Genomic DNA, 21074 nt, shown 5'->3' with positions numbered 1-21074 from the left:
GTAGGGTAATTAAAAAAAAAATAGCACATTGGCCTTCATAAATGTAAGAACTGAGTAGAGGTATTGGGATATTTTGGTGGTTGCATGAGGGAAAATTTGAAGGATTGTCTGCAGTTTTGGGTCATCTGATTGCAGAAAAGGTATCAATAAGATGGAAAGAATGCAGAGAAAATTTACAATTATGTTGTCGGTTCTTGAGGAACTGGGTTCCAGGGAAAGGTTAAACATGTTAGGACTTGGAGCATTATTCCCTGGAGCAGAGAAGAATGAACAGAGACTTGATATAGATGTACATAATTATGAGAGGTATAGATAGAGTAAATGCAAGCAGGCTTTTTCTACTGAGGTTATGTTAGACAAGAACTAAAGGATATGAGTTTTAAGGGAGAAAGATGAGATGTTTAAAGGTGGAACTTCTTTATGTAGAGATTGGTGAGAGCATGGAACAAGCTACCGGCTGAGGTGGTGAATACGAACTCAATTTTGACATTTCAGAAAAATTTGGACAGGTTTGTGCATATGGGGGACTATAGTCATGGCGAAGATCAGTGAGACGAGGGAGGATAATAGTTTACTACAAAATATAGTCTAGATGGGCTAGAAGGCCTGCTCCTTGCTGTAGTGTTCTATGGTTCAGCAATGTAAACGCTGTCATTACAAGGAAGCATTTCAGATAAGTGAGACTCCTTCAATGCCAGCTCTATGCTAAAATTTCCATGTTGAAAAGCCTTTAAATGTGCCACTGCCCCAGAACTAGTTTAGTCGTGCATCTGCCACCTGGAGGCATTGGACACTATTGACTTAGTATTATATAAGGGAAAGAGTTTTCTTCATATTGCACCGGTGAAGAACGGATGAAGTAATTTGGTTTTGTCCAGGACCATTGAAACATCGGGGCTGGGACCACAAGGGAAAGAGGTCCAAGGGTGGAGGGGAAGAACCTTGGATCAGAATGTTGAGGGTCAGAGCAAAATCAACTGCTGGCCAGGAGATCAATTGGTTGAGGACTGGGGGTAAGGTCTGGCCTGGCTGTAGCAAGGAAATGTTTTAAGTGTGTTGGAGCCAACTTGCAGACATCCTGAGGCTCTTAAACACACACAATTTAGTTCATTTTAGGAAGGATATAACCACACTGAAGAGAAAGTGGAGAAGATTCACCAAGGTGCTGCCAGTAATTAAGGATGAAGACTGTGGGACTATAGGTGACATCACCAGCATCAAAATTTGCCTTGATACTTCTTCTGCAGATATCTGGTTTGCATGAGAGATCATTTTTCCAAACAATCTGATTCACATTAAAAGAATACATTTGTGGTTTCCACAAGTTGGAGCTAAACTGATGCATGAACTATCCAATGTCATGGCAAAAGTCTGTTAACTTCAAACTAGGAAACAGTTTCGTCTCAGAGAAATAACCATATTTTTTTCTTGAAAAGATGCAAGGTAATATTCTTATTTTTGTTGATTAGGCCTTTGACTCTGTATTGTTTTTTTACTTGATGGGATGTATGTACCAGTTAACTAAGCAGGCTTTTAAGGCTGGATATGTAAACCACTCTTGTATCTCCACAAGATCCCGAACAGAGACTGCAGATTGATTTTCTGTGGTCAAGCAGAGATCTATACAGTTTGTGTTGATTTCATTCAGTGTTAGTGCATCAGTATTGGTCTTACTGACTTGCTTTACATTTGCACAATATTAATAGCCATCCTTGCTGAGACGCAAATTTTAGGATAATCTGCCTTTCCCCTATATAATTTTCCATTAAGTCATTTAGTTTGCTTTCAATCTTTGAGTGGGAATGGGGATTTCCAACCTTGTGCATCAGAGTGCCCTTTCATGTATTGGTAGTTTCACTTATATATCTAGCCTATTATTGAAAACATTTGGAAATTCCTTGCATGTTTCATCAATTATGCATGTTGCCTTCACCTTCAGTTCTGTATGATATGACAAATGCAGGCAAAAACTCAGGACTCCATATTTTCCCAAGATTTCACTGAATGCTTGTGTTTGTGAAAGTTGCATGTGAAGAGAATTTCACAGAACCGCACAATTAGGTAAAGACATACTGAAGCACACATGTTGCCTTGGCTACATTATAATTTATTGATCTTTTCACTTTCCAGTCATTGTCATATTTAGCCTAACAGGTATAACCTTTGAAGGAAGTTCAACATCACGGAACATTCCAATACGACAGGCATGGGAAGGGGAAGAGGTTGGGAGGCTGAAAAACAACAATGCCTTCAAAAGCCATGTTTTTGTGCTACCTGAAATAGTGCCAGTGAAATCTGCAAATAAGAATTATAATCTCTCAGATCAGTCAACCTGAAAATCACATTGCATACCAATTCTGTCACTATACCGCTGGTGCCATTTGCAGGAATTTTTCACATGAAAACTAATGCCAGAAAAACTAACATGACAGTTTCTTTGAGAGAAATGTCACACACTGCTTCTGCTGAGAAGACCACGGGAGAGTTATTATGTCTGTATTGGTAGCCTGAGAGCTTTGAGTGACAAGGAGTGTGTAGAGTCATTCTTCAATCTCCAGCAGCTCTTTCATGGTGGAAATTTTGAGGCTTGTGATGGCAGTAGGAGGCAAGTTTTCCATGATGGTGCAGATGAAGCTGCAAGTTTCAGCTGATACTGAGATATGGATATAAACAAATTCAAAGGAACAGAGAGCTGCCACCCAGGACCAAAGGTGCTGTTGTGCACAGGCAGCTGCCATCTCCTGACTAGGATGTTGATGATAGCACTCAGACCACAATCAGTGAAGATTGATAAGAGCATCTCCTCCACAATCTCCATCAGCACTGAAGCACCACGGGGCTGAGTTCTTAGCCCCCTGCTCTACTCACTTTACACCTACGACTGTGTGGCTTGGTTCAACAATAACATCATCTACAAATTTACCGACAATACCACGGCAGTGGGCTGCATAAAGAAAGGTGATTAGTCAGCCTTCAGAAGGGAGATTGAAAACTTGGTTCAATATATCAATAACAACCTTGCACTCAATGTCAGCAAAACTAAGGAGCTGATTGTTAACTTCAGGAAGGGAAAGCCAGAGATCTACAATCCAGTGATCATTGGGGGATCAGAGGTGGAGAGGGTGAGCAAATAAGTTCTTGGGGGGGGGGGTCACTATCTTGTAGGATCTTTCCTGGATCTATCACACTAATGACATTGTGAAGAAAGCACGGCAGCACCTCAGAAGATTGCAGAAGTATGATATGACACCAGAAATCCTGGCAAATTTCTACATATGTGTGGTAGAAAGTGTGCTGACTGGTTACATCATGATCTGGTATGAGGGCACCAATACCCCTTAGTGTAAAGCTCTCCAAAAGGTAGTGGGCACAGCCCAGGACTTCACTGGCAAAACTCTCCCCACTGTTGAGCACAATTACAGGGAACACTGACATTGGAGGGTACATCAATAATCAAGGATCCAAGTTTAAGTTAATAGTGATATGTTTCATCCTATTTTCATGTTTAAAGATAATCAAAAGCAACTTTCTATTGCTGATGGATTTTGGGGTCCTCTGTGCCCATAACAACATCTACAGGGAATGCTGCTGTCAGAGATCAGCAGTAATCATCAAGGATCCAAACCATTCAGTACATGTTCTGTTCTCGCTGCTGCCATCAGGGAAGAGGTGTAGGTGCCACAAGACTCGCACCACCAGGTTCAGGAACAGCTGCCACCCCTCCACCATCAGACTCAACAAACTCAACTGAGGACTCATATATGAACTCTTACTGTGCACTTTATTGATCTTTTTAATTCAGTATTGCACTGTCAGTTTCTTTATTTGTTTACATGTATACACTGCGTACGTTTTTTTGTGCAACCAATGAGTGGTAATTCTGCCTCGCTGGTGCTGGCTGGAACATGCGCAATAGATTGGAAAACTGAGGCCTAGCATTACGCTCCCCCCCTCCCTCCGATGGAAGTGGTGCTAGTGGCCCCAGTATTTCAATCCATTGCACATGTGCCAGCCGGCACCAGTGCATGCACGTAAGAAGAAACATGGCGTTCGGACTCTGGGATATTGTAAGTGACCCCTTTCTGCCCCTGCACCCCTAAATGGAGGATAGCCAGATTGTCTGGCCTAAAACTGGATGGGGAGGTCATAATACCTCATTTGTTTTCGGGAGGATGGATGGGGGGGGGGAATGGCCTCTCCTTGGCACTGACACTGTCTCCATTCATGATAACTACTGCCCTTCAACAATTCAATCAAAAGTTCTTTCATGCCAAAAACTAGTGCAAGCTACACTTAGTTAATCATTATAGATGAGAGGAAGCAATCTTTCTCCAGCATCACTGCAGCTGTAGGAAGAGAATTGCATCAAAGTAGGAGGCCCAGGAAAGCCATCAGTGTGGTGAATGTAAGGGTGGTTGGTTCCTGTGATCATTGTAGAGTCTCTGAATTGTATTTATCTTCCCTGTTAACCTATTTATGTTGATTACATTATTTTCACAACTGAGGCCATCGACCTCAATGAAATTTATATCTGAATTTCAAAGGAGTATAGAAGACTCCATGAGACATGCCATTAATTTTTGCTGTGAAACGGGTCTAATTGTAAATGTGACCATGCTTACATTGAGTGTAAACTGGCGGGACCTTGTACAAAGGGCAGAAGAAACTTTAAAATTTTTATTTGTCACATTATTCTGAGTAGAGTGAGAAGGTTTCAGACAGGGAAATCGTTCCATGATGTCATCTTTGTTTGATTTCTAGTCGAGGATATGGCAAGTTACTTTCCTTTTATCACTGCACATGGGCAACTAGAGCAGATGTGCACTCAATGCAAGACTGGAGAAAATTTACTTTGCCCATCTTTGGCATGTCTTGAATTGCTGAATCCATTTTGAGGCAGTATTAACAGCATACCGTGAGAAGCACCAGCCGCTGTAATCCATAATCATAGGAGCACATCAAAGGTCAGATTTATTGTCGTACATGCATGACATTTACATACATGACATCACATACAACCCAGAGATTCTTTATTCTGTGAACCAGGCAAGATTTCTATTTATCGGTCGTGCACAAAAACTGTACTTAAGAGAAGATATGTATACAAAAGAGAGAAATGAAAACAAGAAGAAAGTACAAACAAACTGTGCAATAAATAAAATGCAAAGTAAAAGTTCTTAAATGAGTCTCTCATTGAGTTTGTGGTTTTGGAGTCTGGTGGGAGGGTAACAACTATTCCTTAACCTGGTAGTATGAGCCTTGTGGTACCTTTTATTCTTTTTTTTAAATTTTTTTTTATTTTTCACACTATAAACCATACTGACCAAAATACATACAGACATTTTTCTCTTGAATATATACAGTGTCATTTTCTCCCCTTTTTCCACCCCTCCCTTCCCTTCCTCCCTCACCCCCCCTTCCCATTTATTCAAAGTTCTATCTATAAGATACATTAAACCCGTTAATAGAGAAATCCTACCATGGACCTCCACCACCTAAAATGACAGAAGGAGAAGACAATGAAATGAACTGACTCAGTATGTAAAAGTAGAAGACAAAAATTTCTTGTTTATTTTTATTAAGTGACCTATTCCTCTTTCTTGATGGCAGCAGCAAGAGACAACATGTTCTGGGTAGTGTGAATCCTTGATTATTGATGCTGCTGTTTGACAGAAACATTCCGTGTAGATATTCTTGATGGTGGGGAGAGCTTTGCCTATGCTGTACTGGGCTCTGTCCAATGCAGGGATTTCTGCTTAGACAGAGGTATTGGTGCCCCCATACCAAGCTGTGAAGCAGTTGGTCAGCACACTTTCCACTACACATCTGTAGACGTTTGTCAAGTTTTCTGATCTCATGCTGAACCTCTGCAAACTCCTGAGGAAGCAGAGGCGCTGACGCACTTTCTTCACAATGATCATTTGATTGTTGGGCCCAAGAAATGTCCTCCAAAATAGTGACTTTCAGGAATTTAAATTTGCTCACCCTCTGCCCCTCTGATCACTAGATTGTACACCTCTGTTTTCCTGCTCCTGAATTCCACAATCAGCTCCTTGGTTTTGGTGACATGTGTGTGAATTGTTATTAGTATAACATTCAGCCAAGTTTTCAATCTCCCTCCCTCCTCCATTGCCCATTTTTATACACCCCACTACCATGGTATCATCGTGAATTTGTAGATGATGCTGTTGTCGTACTGAGCCACACAGTCATAGGTGTACAGTGAGTAGAGTATGGGGCTAAGAACGCAGGCCTATGGTGTACGGTACTGATGGAGATTATGGAGGAGATGTTCTTACCAATCCTCGCTGATTATGATCTGGAAGTGAGGAAATCCAACATTCAATTATACAATGGGGTGTTGAGTTCCAGGTCTTGAATTTCGCTGATCAATTTTGAGGGGATGATGGTGTTAAATGCTGATAAAGAGCATCCTGAAATATGCATCTTTGCTGTACAGGTGTTCCATGGCTTTGTGTAGAGCCAATGAGATTGCATCTGCCTCAGACCTGTTTCTGAGGTTGGAAAATTGGAACAAATCCATGTTGCCTCTCAGATGGGTCGATATCCCTCGATGTCAGCCTTTCAAAACATGTCACCATTGTGATGTGAGTGCCATTGGTTGATAGTCATTTAAGCAGGTTACTACATCTTCCTGGGCACTGGTATGATTGGGGTCTGTTTGAAACAGGTGGATATCACACTCTACTGGAGTGGGATGTTGAAGATATCTGTGAATACTGTACGTTGGCAAGTTGGTCAGCAGAAGTTTTCTGTACTCAGCCAGATACTTCGTCCAGACTAGATGCTTTCCTTGGATTCACTCTCCTGAAGGCAGCCACACATCATCCTCAAATATTGACAGTAGAGGGATCATCAGGGGACATGGGGTGTGCAGTGACTGTTCCTTATTTTGGTGGTCAAATCAGGCATAGAAGGTGTTGAGTTAATTTGGGAGTGAAGTTTCACCCTCTGCTACTGCGTGGAATTTGGTTTTGTGGCTGGTTATGTCATTTAGGCCCTGCCACAGCCATTGGGTATCCTTCATTGTCTCCATTACAGTTGGGAATCTCCATTTCGCCTGAGAGATAGCTGTTTATAGGTCATACCTGTTCCTTGTGTACTGTTCTAGATCTCTGGAGTTAAATACCTGTAATCTGGCTTTCAGCAGGTTCTGGATTTTGTTTTTCATCTGGGACAGTGATTCTCAACCTTTTTCTTTCCACTCACATACCACTAAGTAATCTCTATGCCATAAGTGCTCTGTGATTAGTAAGGGATTGCTTAAGGTGGGATGTGAGTAGGAAGGGAAGGTTGAGAATCACTGCTCTAGACCCAATTGTTACTGAAATATTTTGCTTGAGAAGAATTGTCATTGGCCCATTTCCTTTGGAGTTATGAAACTGTGCACATAACAAGGCAATTAGGTCTGATTAAAACCGTGGTTTTAAAACTTTTTCTTTCCACCCACATTCTGTTGATGTTAGTAAATAAACTGCTTGTATGTGTGGCAGATAAAGAGGGAGAGAGGAAGAATGTGTGCGAGTTAGAGAGAACTGAAAGTGCTTTGAAAGCTTTGAGATTCATCTCAGTGCAGTTGGAGACTTAAAAGGAGAAATATTGGAAATGCCCAGTGTAACATTCAGTGTCTATGGAGAGAGAGAAAAAAAACATGAGTTAATGTTACGTAACTTACAGCAGAACTCAAATGTTCTGATGCAGACAGAAAAATGCAATTTACCCAAAATTATTGAACTTCTTGATAATGTAATTTATCAGTGTAAACCTGAACAAGATTGCCTCCAAAATCAACAGGTTGGATTTCCACAGCAAAGTGTGATTGAGTAATAATAATAAATGCTAATGTTAACGAGAATATCCATCATTGAGAAAGTCTTCCCAGTAAATGCTTCCAAGGGCCAATCAATGTATAAATGACAGCAAATAATGAGATGCTAAAGGATCTCAGCAAGTCAGACAGAATCTATGGATAGAAATGGTCGGTTAATGTTTCGAGTAAGGGCTTTTGACATTTTTCTCCGTGGATGCTGCACGACCCGCTGAGTTTCTTTAGCAGCTCATTATTTCTTCAAGATTGAAACATCTGTATTGTTTTGTACTTCCCATAAATACCTCATCGAATTACAGTTTTCTGGGTTTCCACTATGTTATGATGTGATTGCAACCCATATAGTCCGATATCATCTGTTAAAAAGCATCTCTGGAGGAGTCCATTGATTTGCCATTTCCACGAGCACCCATACTTCAGATTAGTAAATATTGCTGTCTTTCTGCGTTGCCCATTGTGCCCTGATAAGATAACAATTAGGATTTTTTTTTCCAGAAGGCAAGATTAACAGTCTTAATTCCAGAAGAGAAGTCCTCAAGAGCTGTGGAGGGATAATTGCATAGCAGCTAACGTAATAGCAACTACTGAAACTGCCTGAAAAAAGTCATGCAAGATATCTTTGGTCGGTAGAGCTTTGCTTACTGTTTTAATTTAGAGTCACAGAAGTAGCTTGCGTGCCCCTAACCACTTCCATGTCCTGATTAATGGTGAGTCGCTAATCATCTTCACGAGTATCATAGTTGCATTAAGTGAACCATTCTGGGAATCTGGTTTCCCTGGGAGTCTTCACAATGATTTTCAATTTGGAAAACGGTCAGCTAGCTATCTCAATAAAATGTCCCGAACTGATCCAGAAATAGACCATTTCTCTCCACAGATGCTGCTGACCTGTTGAGTTCTGCTTTCTCAAAATCCCAGTTTTTTTAATTTCAATTTTAGCAGGTTGGGCCTCTCCAGAGTTAAATCAAACATAAGAATAATTCAAAGAGATCACGATTTCATTAAGCAATGGTTAACATATACATGCACAGACATCAAGCAAGATATGTAGAAAACCATCATATCCATTTAACATGTTTGTCTGTTGGTCTGTACTCCTCCCCCTCCCATTCTTCCCCCTTTCTCTCCCTCGTCTTTAATTCCGACTCCCTGAAGAAGGGCTCAGGCTCAAAACGTCAGTAATATATCTTTACCTCCTCTGGTAGCTGAAAGACCAGCTGAGTTCCTCCAGAATTTCTATGCTTTTTACTGCATTCACAGCATCTGCAGACTTTTGTGTTCCACTGCTTTTAGCTCATACTTTGAGGAAGGGCTCAGGCCCAAAACGTCAGTAATATATCTTTACCTCCTATGGATGCTGCAAGACCTCCAGCATCGCTGTGTTTTTCCTCATGTGAAGGCTGCCTTATTGTTTTGATCGTAAGAGGCAAAATTCATGTGGATTCATTTTAACAAATCAAAGTAAATTGAAGCATCGTATGAAAACTGGTGCATCCTGAAAAGTTCATTGTCCAATCCCCAAGGAATATAGAAATCTACTGAACAGTGCAGACCCTTTGGCACAGAGTTTTGCTGACCTCATAACCTCCTCTAACAACTGCCTGGAATTTACCTACTGCATAATGTTCCATTTTTCTCAGTTCCATTTTCCTATTTAAGACCTTAAAGGATCCCATTGTACCTGCCACCACAACTGTTGCCTGCTGCACATTTCCATGCACCCACCACTCTTTGCATGAAAAATTTGCTTCTTTCATCCACCCTGTACTTTCTCCCAAACACCTAAAGACTACACCTCCTAATGATAACCATTTCAGCCCTGGGGGAAAAAAAAACCTCTGGCCATCACCAAGATCATTGCCTACTTCCAGCCCTTTCTTCATTTCTAGTCCATAGGAAGTAAAGATATATTACCAATGTTTTGGGCCTAAGCCCTTCTTCAAGGACTTGTGCTAAAGTATTATTACAGAAGTTTATACAGGGCCTATAAGTATTTTTAGGCTGGTTGCTCCCTCTTGTGGACTGATTGGATAACTGATTTGTATGAATTTAAGATTCTGGGAACAGTACAACTTCTGATGTAAATCTTTCTAAAGTTATGATGAATTATATTTAATTTAACTTTATTCCTATTTTAATGGGAGAATTCAAAGTCTCTCAGTGTATTTGAATGATGGATCATCTGGATAATTGGCCCCAAAACACATGACAATATAAGTGACAAGTGAAAAAGCAAGTAAAAACAAAACTTACATGAGGTTGAAAGTTCTGGGGAGATGCTGAAGATGCAGCAAGATGTGAAGATGCTAGAGATTGGGAGTCAGGGAAGACACTGGAGATGGGGAATGATGGAGAGACACTGGAAGAGGGACATGATGGGGAGATGCTGGAGATGGGGTGTGATGGGGAAGACATTGGAGATCAATGATGGAGAGACTGACAATCTTTCATCTCGTGAGATATAGATGTATCTCCCAGCACTCAGCAGATCAGGAGTACTGAATCATTGTCTGGATAGCTGGTGGTGAAGGCCAATTGATGCTGCTGGGAGATATGACTGGTTTGCTGAGGTCCAAGGGAAGCTCAGTGATATCCCAGGTGAATGGCACAGTGTGAGGAGGTAATCATCAGAAAGCCACAGGAGACCACTTGCGGTTGTCTAGACAATCTCCAATAAGAGAGGACACAGGAACCTCTTAAAGTAGAGGTAACTACCAACGAGTCACTGAAAGAAGTTGCTCATGGGAATACATATAATATTGGTCAACTTACCTAGTGATAGCTAATCTGCCAATGCAAACCAAGTAGACACTGCATTGCGTGACCTGTCATAATCTGCAAGCCTTTGCATTTTCGCCAAATAAATTTCCCATCATCCTCAATACAATGAATAATTGTGAATTTTTAACTGCTATAATTATTAATAGAAGACCAATTAGGGTTGATTTTTAATTCCCTCTCTCAAATATCCTTATGAATTGTTAATTTTGGGGGATAGGGTACTAAGTGAAATATTTTAAATATGTCAAATAGGCCCCCAACCTGATATTTATTCACCTGCTGCCACTTCTACAACAATGAAATCATGTGTACAAATGTCATTCAGAGAATGATATTTTATTATAATATTTCAAGCACTATTAACTGTATTTAGGCTGATGTTGTCTTCCTGGTTGCATTTTTATCATCTCCTACTGCTCTACTTCTTTTGTTCCTTTCCCATGAAACTGCAGGGTATTCAACATCTCTCCTTTCATCTCTTACCATCCCACCACTCAGGGCCACAGTCAGTACCTCAGGTGAAGCAGTAACTCATTTCAACTTCTTCCAATGTAGTGTGCATATCATGTTCACAATGTTCTACCAAACATAGATTGAGTGATTGCTTTGCAGAGTCCGTGGGAGTGACCCTGAGCTTCCTGTTACCTGCCACTCTAATTTACGCACACTGCTTGCAGTCTTCTGCATAGTTACAACATGAGCCAATGGAAGCTTGAAGAAAAACATCTAATCTTTTGTCTGGTCATGATGCAGCCTTTCAGACTCATAACTGAATTTTACAACTTCCAGTAACTGTTTTTTAATCTGTCTGTATCAGAACTGCCTAGTTAATTGCTAATATAGGCTCAGATTTGTTCTCCATTAATAAATTTGAGTTGTTGACTATTTTCTACAATTTTGCAGTGATTACATTTCTTTGCTTGTGTTCTCACTCCAATTATGCTCATTGATATAGATTGTAGAGAAGTGGGGCCCAGGCACCAATGCCTGAAGTAACCTGCTTGATACAGCTTGAAAAGACCATTTTATCCTACTCATTACTCTCTGTCTAATTATCAACATTCAATCCCCATCTGTATGTTTCCCCCAGTTGGATGTCCACCAACTAACACTTGTAAGACCTCGTTGAATACCTTCTAGAAATTAAAAAACACCATTGTCATCAACTGGCTCCCGTTTACCTATTAAAATGCATCACATCGATTGGTTCATCCTTACCTCTTCTCAAATACGCCACATCGACTGGCCCTCCCTAATCTATTCTGTCCAACCAATTTTTCCTTCAATTCTTTTCAATGTGAAATGTTTTTTTTAATTGAACCTGTTTTACTTAGTTTTAATTACCCAGAACACTTAAGCCATTCTGAAGGCTAAGGTACTAGCCTTAATTACTTATAACAATGCTGAAGGGGGGCATTTGGCCAGTAGAGCATACCAGTTCTGAGCTGAGCAATCCTATTCACCCCTTACCCTCTGCTTATATCTCTGAATCCCTGTAATCTGTTCTCTCTCACAAATCCTTCAACTACCCCTTAATTCTTTTGCCTCTCATCTGCATGACAGTCACATAATCTACCTGAAAGCCTTTGGATATGAGAGGAAACCTCAAAGCCCAGTAGAAATCTTTCCCACCCTTCAAAAATGTACCGAGGTGCAGATTAATGGGGTATAAACTGGGTGGCATGGACTCGTAGGTCCAAATTGGCCTGTTAGAGTGCTGTATGCCTAAATTTAAAAAAATCAACATTAAGCTTGCCAGTCCAAGCATGACACAATGTATTTGTGGCATGAATCACAAATCCACCATTCTGCAAATTTTTTTAACTAAATCATTTCCTGACAGAGTCAAAGATGTCCTGAAGGTTTCAGATATTTGCTGCTTCTCCTTTTGCTGGCATCACTCTAATACTAAAATTAAGCATGCAAAGTACTTCACCATAATGCACACTTTAGATACAGAAAGTGCAATCACTTGCCTCCACTTAACAAGTTTAAGTTTTTGCAGACTTCAAACACTAGCAAAAAGTGACTTCCTCCTCCCCTTCTCAATACCCTGATACTTAAAAAGTTGACGGTTGGAGTCATTGAGTTTTATATCATGGAAGGGGTAGAGGACATTTGGGTTAAATTGACTATGCTGACCAAGTTGTCAACTTAAGCTAGTCCAATTTGTCTGCCTCCTATCCATACCTCTATTGAAATAACTTTCTATATTGCAATTGTGATCTCTGGCACTTGATTTTGGTCATCCAGTTATAAGAAAAATATAATTAAGTTGGAAGAGATGCTAGAAAACATTCACAAGAATGTTACCAGAATTAGTAGGCTTGAATTATAGGGAGAGGATGCATGGGCTGGGACTTCTGAGGAGAGACTTATAGAAGTTTGTAACATCATTAGGGGCTTTAATCAGGTAAATAGAGTACGGTAACCTGCCTATATAACTACCGACCAATGGCACTCTCAACCACAGCGATGAATTGTTTTGAGAGGCTGGTATTGAAGGATATCAGCTCCTGTCTGAGCCGTGACATGGATGCCATTCTCACTGCTGGGCCTACCTTAGAAGTGGAGCCTGCGGAGTCGATTCCTGCTCACCCAAGACCGCAATGGCAGTCCCTGGGTAAGACTCACTTGACTCTGGCGCTGACCACGCAGCATTGTGGAAGATGGCGCAGGCGCCCGAAGACATCCTCCTCCAGACTATGAGGAGCAACTGCGCATGCATCAACGGAGGAGGAAGAAGGCAACATTGGAGGGGGACTGGAAGAAGAAGAAATCTATCCAGGTATGGAGGAGGAAGATACTGTTATATATAAGGGTAGGCCCATATCCAAACAAGTTTCTACAAAGTTTAAATCTGGCCCTCATTTTTCAGACCCACCAACTCAAGTTGATATATCTAAACAGATTTTTTTAAATTGGCAACTCAGATGGGTCAAGGTTTTTCATCTATGAAGGAACAACTTACTGATATGAAGGGGGAAATATCATCTATTAAGTTGGATGTGGCAAAGTGTGTGAAAATGGGTGGATAAGGCACAAGAGAAATTTAAGAAGATTGAGGAAGATTTTCATGATTGTAAGGATTATGTGGAACAATGGAAAGATGGAAGATTCATTTACTGGTTGGGAAATTCAGAGAAATTAGTTACTGAAGAAAATTGATGCGTTGGAGAATCAAAGTTGGAAGAATAATGTTAAAAATTGTTGGTCTTCCAGAAGATTTTGAAGGCGCGGACCCAGTTCAGTTTTTTTCAGAAGCGGATTCCTGAAGTTTTGGGGGGAAAGAATACTTTCCGAATGGTTTGGAATTGGAGAGAGCTCATGGAGCGATAAGAAGGAAACCTGTTCCAGGTCAAGCTCAACTTTCTATCCTGATTAGATGTCTAAGCTATCAAGGTAGAGAACTGAGTTGCATTTCAAAAGGCGAGAAGTAATTAAGGCCCTTGGTAGTTAAGAATAATAGTTTTCTTTTGTGTTGATATGAGCCAAGCTGTTATTAAATGATGTAAAGAATTTAATTATGCCAAAGAAAGGATACAAATTTGCTTTTTGGGATCCTGCTGTACTTAAAGTTTTTTATGGAGACTTTCAATCTCAATTCTTTAGTGACGAAGCTGAAGCTCTTACATTTTCTAATTCTCTACTGGATAATAAACAGATGGAAAGTCAAGAAAGCTTTTCTCAATAGCTTGCACCAGTTCAGAAGGGGAAGAAGAATGGAGGGCGAGAGAAGAAATCTCAGCAATTGATTGATATTGATATCGACGATGATCAAGTTAATAGAGATTTGGAGGAAGCATATCATACTTGAAATGATTTGTTGATTATTATTTTTTGTTCTATTCAGGGGAGGGGGGAGGGGTTTGACTACTGATCCTTCCGAAGTCATTGGCCACTTTGTGGCATTGGTCACTCCAACCACTTTTTGCCCAGTACATCACAGCAAAACTCTCCCCACCATCGAGAAAATCAGCATGGAATGCTGCTGTCAGAGAGCAGCAGCAATCATCGAGGATCCACACCACCTAGCTCACGCTCTGTCCTTGCTAATGCAATCAGGAAAGAGGTATATGTTCCACAAGGCTCATACCACCACATTCAGGAATTGTTGCTACCCTCCACCATCAGAGTTCTAAACAACAGACTCAATCATTTGATGTCCTTTGCGCATTATTTATTACTGAATTTTTTTTGTTGTATTGCACAGTCATTTTGCTCTTTTTTTTGTATAAAAACCCTGTTTTTCTGAGTACAGTTTACAGTTACTGAGAAATAGAAATTAAATTCTGCCTTGCCCACAGGAAAAGAATCTCAAGGTTGTTTGAGATGTCTTGTATGTACTCTGAAGATAAATTAGAACTTTGTCCTTTTTCCTAGTTTAGAAGAATCTAAAACCAGAGGGTATAGATTTAAGTTGAAACTGGCATGGTTTAAAAGGGAGCTGAGGGGCATATGGTGGGCACTTGGAAACAGCTTGCATAGCATGGACACATTGGGCTGAAGGGCCATTTTCTTTGGTGTAAAAATGTATAAATATTTTTATGTGATCGTTTGTATTATTAATGTCTTTTTTCATTCTAGCCACTGAATTCTCAAGTGAACGATGTTTTGGTTGGTTACGTACTACTTTAGTTACCTACTCAGAAAATGTTGGTAGCTTTAGGACTGTAGAGCTTAGTAATACAAGTCCAAATTTACTTGTACAAATCCAGCAAGCTGAGTTTTGAGATTGATGAGTTGGAGTTTTACACTGGAGGGAGGTGGAGGCAGCATTGGGGAGGAATAATAAATTATGAAGAGTTGTGGAAACAAAGGATAGTTTTCTTTCTGAGTGGAGAATGGTGTAAAGAGATGAGAGGAGCAAATCTCTGAAGTAGAGTCTCAAAATTGTTTGGAAACTAGATTATTCTTGAGCTGCCGTCTGCAGCAAACCACTGAGATCAGAAAATGACACCTTCTTACACCTACAATGTTGAGTATAGTTCTGATGGACTACAGCTGATGAGTAATCTGTTAAGTATCTTTATGAAGGATAATTTATGTCCTCTAGTTGTTTATAATGTTTTCCCCTGAAATAGACTGCAAATTCATTCAGAGCTACAAAAGTTTGGATCAGGATGGATATGACATAAAATGAGCTGTAAGCAGGCTCGAGGTGGAAGTGTGATTGGCAGAAGGTTGAGGACATGAAAGTTGTTCCTTAATAAACAAGTATAGAACCATTTGCAATGTGGTTTTTTGAGGGTTATGAGAAAGGTTTACAAATTATCTTTGTGTCACAGCTCTCATTGTTTTACATTGGGTTGTTAAAGCTGTAAGTTCATGAGAGACGTTATTTAATTTATATCAGTTCAAGATGGATTGTTGTGAAGGATGTCTGATTGATTAAAAATGTAGAAATTTGAATTTCTATATCATGTTGGTCAGAAATTTAAAAAATGGATTCTTCACTATTTATTTAGGAAGAAATAAAATATATTTTTCTAAACAAAATATTTTTCAGTGTTATAATACATAGCATCATCAAGTAATCAACAATTAAATATTTCCATCTTTATGAAGAGACATAAAAGATGTTTACGTCTTTATTTAAATCAACAGGAACAGCTTTAGATTTACAAGCTTGCAGAAAACAGGGCTGGAGGCAGATAGCAAAGGTCTCTCTGGTGTTTTTCTTACTTGTGTCCTGTTAGATTTCAACTTTAACTTGCCCTATTGAGCAAGGCTGCATTGATGGCCATGTGAAGCCTGACGGTCCTTTTAGTGGACAGAGTACAGAGTTGAAAGTCCATGATACTTCTCACAGTGACCTGACCCACAGTTTAGTTTCTACCACAAAACAGCCAGTGGTGAATATGGAAAAAGAAGATAATGCATATGCACTCCTAACTTTTTGTTTCTTTTCTGATAGATGATGATGTGTTTATTTGTCATCTCCAGATGCAAGAAAAAAGTGATGTTTCAATAGATTTTTTAATGGTCGTAGAATAGTTTTATGGTCAGGGTTAGTGTAGTATGAAACAGATCCATATGTGAACTATGGAAGTAAGAGTAGATTACGAATGTTGGGATATCTGTGGGTTAGTTTACCAAACAAGCTATCCTGGTTGTTGTTATCCTTGTTTCACCCCATCCACCAACCCCCCCCGAATTCCTTTCACATGATTCTTAGCATTGCTGAATACTGTTCTTTCTGTAAAAACTTTCTGTATCCCAATATCTCTTGCAATGAAGGCCAGGTGATTGTAAATGGCTGAGGCCCTAGCATGTATCTTCATGGATCACATTTCTCGGGTTTTACCAATCTAAAACAAATTTATTTATTCATACTTTCAATTTCCATCGGTTAATTAATGCTCTATTCATGTGATTAACTACCTGAAATACCTTGAGGCCTTGGACAGAATGTTTAATGAGGTGCCATATTGAATGGAAATCCAAATGCACCCTTGCAGGTGGTTCCCCATTGTAAGTGGAGCCTAAAGAACTCTACAAAATTTTTTTCAAATATGATTTCCTCTTCATAAAACAAGTCTGTCAGGTCATATTGTGATTTTCAAGGTGTCCCATTGCTTAGAAATGGAACCCCAGGGACTGCAGATGCTGGAATCTGGAACAACCTCAGACCACCTGTAAATTGAAAGAACAACACTTGATTTCCATCAGGGCACTTTTTAACCAGATGTCATTAACATAGACTTCTCTGATTTTTCCTAACCTATTCTCCATTCTCCCTCCCTTCCCTTTCCCTTTCCGCTAGCTCTCTACCCATTCTATTCCCAGAGCCTTCCCCCTCCCCTTCCTTGCTGCTGTTCCCTCCCTCCCTTATCCACCTATTATCTCCTGGCTTTGGGACCATGCTGCTTCCCTACCCTTCCCCCCCCATCATTTTTTTTTCAGGCCCTTGCTGACATTTTTCCATACCTTCATGAAGAGCTCAAACCCAAAACATTGGTTACCAGTATTTATTTTTGCTATTTAAAGTACACTGTTTGACCTACTGAGTTTCTCCAGTATTGTGTTTTTACTTCAACCACTATGTCTGCAGACTTTCTCATTTAACTTCAAACTTCTGGAGGACCTCAGTGGATCAAACAACATCTGCAGGGGAAAGGAATTGTCAATGTTTCAGGTTAAGACCCTGCATCAGATCTAGTGGGTCCTCAGCAATCCTGATGCAGAATCTCAAGATGAAAAATAGACAATTCCTTTCCCTTAAAGTGGGGAAAGCAAGACCAAGTTCGACAGTGGTTGCAGAAAAAGTGTATTTTTCTATTCTATAATCTACATATATGTTATAATTCTATAATCTCATTCTGGGAGCAAGTGTGAGATATTTTCAGGTTACCAAAAGTAAATATTGCACAGACAATTAGCTTTACATTTCACTTTTAACAGAATAGAGCAGCTAACTAGGCCAGCTCCTGGGGAACTGTACTTCTATATTCCAAATGCGCAGGTGGTTCCATCATTGCTACTTCTACTACCTCCTACGCTGACGATTCATTCCCTCATATTGAATGTGAAATGTGCAGGAACAAAAATACACTAGAAATGTTCATTGAAATATCATGTAAAGTGCATTTCAAAGGAATCACCAAGAATGATTATTGATTCTGATCTATTCTAATTCCATCTTACCTTCAAAACCTGGCTGCAGAGAGGAATTGTGAATAGGGTTCATAGAAACCCATTCAGAAAGACTACAGGTGAGCTTTTCTCATTCCCACAAATGGGTGCCTCTTAAAGATTCTGTAAATATATACAGTGGGAAAACCTAAAGAAATAAGAATATACAAACTAAAAGTAGGAGTTATGGTGTGTACTGTTCTGGTTTCCTTGCTTGAGAAGATTCCTTATGTCACCGAAGACTCTCGTAAACTTCTACAGGTGTACCATGGAGATCATTCTGGTTGTGCATCCTTGCCTGGTAAGAAGGCGCCATCGCTCAGGACAAGAATAAACTCCAACCTGTGACATCATAGGCTACAAACTTCACTCCATCAAGGACATCTACATGAGATGCTGTCTTAAAAAGTAACCTTTATGCTCAAAGACCCCCACCAGCCAGGCCATGCTCTCTTCACTCTGCTACCATCAGGAAAAAGGTACAGGAGCCTAAAGATGAGCACTGAATGGCACAAGGACAGCTTTTTACCTGCTGCCATCAGGTTTCTGGATAATCAATGAACCAAAGACACTGTTTTACTTTTCGAGCACAATTATTTTTTATAGTAATGTTGTTTCTTCTTTGGCTTGGCTTCGCGGACGAAGATTTATGGAGGGGGTAAAAAGTCCACGTCAGCTGCAGGCTCGTTTGTGGCTGACCAGTCCGATGCGGGACAGGCAGACACGATTGCAGCGGTTGCAAGGGAAAATTGGTTGGTTGGGGTTGGGTGTTGGGTTTTTCCTCCTTTGCCTTTTGTCAGTGAGGTGGGCTCTGCGGTCTTCTTCAAAGGAGGCTGCTGCCCGCCAAACTGTGAGGCGCCAAGATGCACGGTTTGAGGCGTTATCAGCCCACTGGCGGTGGTCAATGTGGCAGGCACCAAGAGATTTCTTTAGGCAGTCCTTGTACCTTTTCTTTGGTGCACCTCTGTCACGGTGGCCAGTGGAGAGCTCGCCATATAATACGATCTTGGGAAGGCGATGGTCCTCCATTCTGGAGACGTGACCCATCCAGCGCAGCTGGATCTTCAGCAGCGTGGACTCGATGCTGTCGACCTCTGCCATCTCGAGTACCTCGACATTAGGGGTGTGAGCGCTCCAATGGATGTTGAGGATGGAGCGGAATAAGTTGGTTATAAAATGAATGTTTGCACGATGATACTGCTGCAAAACACTGAATTTCATGACTTGTTCAGGCAATAAATTCTGATTCTGAAAAAATGTACTGGCTTTGGAGGCAGTGCAGAGGAGGTTCACCTGGTACAAACAGGATCTTAAGATCGAGGCAAAAAAAGTTGTTTCCATTGGTAGGTGAAGCGAAAACTAGGAAACATTGACTCAAGACTTAAGGAAGTAAATTGAGGATGGAGTTGAGGAAGAACAGCTTTTCCCTGAGGTATTTTCCCTGTGGAATTCTCTGCCCCAGGAAGCAGTAGATGCTTCCTCTTTCCAAATGTGGAAAGATTTTTGTACAGTAGAGGAATTAAGGATTTTGGGGAAAAGACAGGTAAGTGGATTGAGTCCATGACAAGATCAACCATGATCTTATTAAATGGTGGAGCAGGCTTGATGAGCCAGATGTCCACTCCTGCTTCTATTTCTTATGCTCTAGTAGTTAAGTTTCTTCTGCATGCTATGCCATTCAATAATGCAGTATTTACTTCAGCACCATGTTCCTGCACTAGCCTTTGATTCTCATCATATGCACAGATCTACAGATATCTGAAATGACTGATCCTCTGTAACTCCCTTGAGAAGAGAATTCCAAAGCTTCTAAGTGAAAAAAATCTTCCCATCTCAGACCTAATAACCAACCCCTGATTCTGAGACTGTGACCTAGCCAATGTGATTACTTCTCGATTCATTGAACACAAAATATGTATTTGGAGAAGGAGGAGGCCTCAGCCCCTTGATCCTGCTTGCCACTAATTATCCTCTACTCTGCATTCCTGCCTATCTCAGTAACCTTTCGCACACGTGCTTATCTAAGCACTATCGAGGTTTGTGAACATCCAGCCACAGCAGTAATTGCACACTGGTCCTAATCTCTTCCACTACTGGAAACACCCTTTACACATCCACTTTATCCAGGTTTTTAAATATTTTATAGGCTTTGATGCACCATCAATTACCAGAAAAGATTATAGGTTTTTATTGACTATAGACTGGAGCACCAACCAACCTCATTGACTGATCATGGCAGGAGGACTATGGAGCATGCAAGGGGTAATGGGTAGAATCAGTCTCGAGAGGCGTGTCCAGCCAGCAGTAGTCAATCATAGTATAACAATGGTTTACCACAGGCTTCAATGAGATCCACCCTCATCCTTCTAAACTCCAGAAAGTACAAGCTCAGAACCATCAAACATTCCTCAAATATTCATTCTCTAATCCCTGGGATCATTCTTGTAAATATCCTCTCGACCCTCTCCACTGCTAACACATCCTTCCTTAGATATGGGGCTCAAAACTGCTCACAATACCCCAAATGTGGTCTGAGCAATGCCTGCTTCTTTGCTTTTGCACTCTAGTCCTCTTGAAATGAATACTAACATTACATTTGTCTTTCTTGGCCAGATGGTGAAGGCAAATACTACTGGAGATACTTCCTCCCTTGTTCCATGTCCAGTACCTGCAGTCTCTTGTGTGTGTCTACTTGCTCTCTTGATTATTCTCGTTTCACTGTTGCCAACCAGTGATGAATGACACACAAACTTATTAAGGGTGACATTAACTATTTTATCCACTCAAACCAGTAAGTACTGTTCATTTT

This window comes from Narcine bancroftii, chromosome 3 (assembly GCF_036971445.1).
Source record: "Narcine bancroftii isolate sNarBan1 chromosome 3, sNarBan1.hap1, whole genome shotgun sequence".
Classification (NCBI taxonomy): domain Eukaryota; kingdom Metazoa; phylum Chordata; class Chondrichthyes; order Torpediniformes; family Narcinidae; genus Narcine; species Narcine bancroftii.
Note: the sequence above shows the minus strand (reverse complement) of the source record.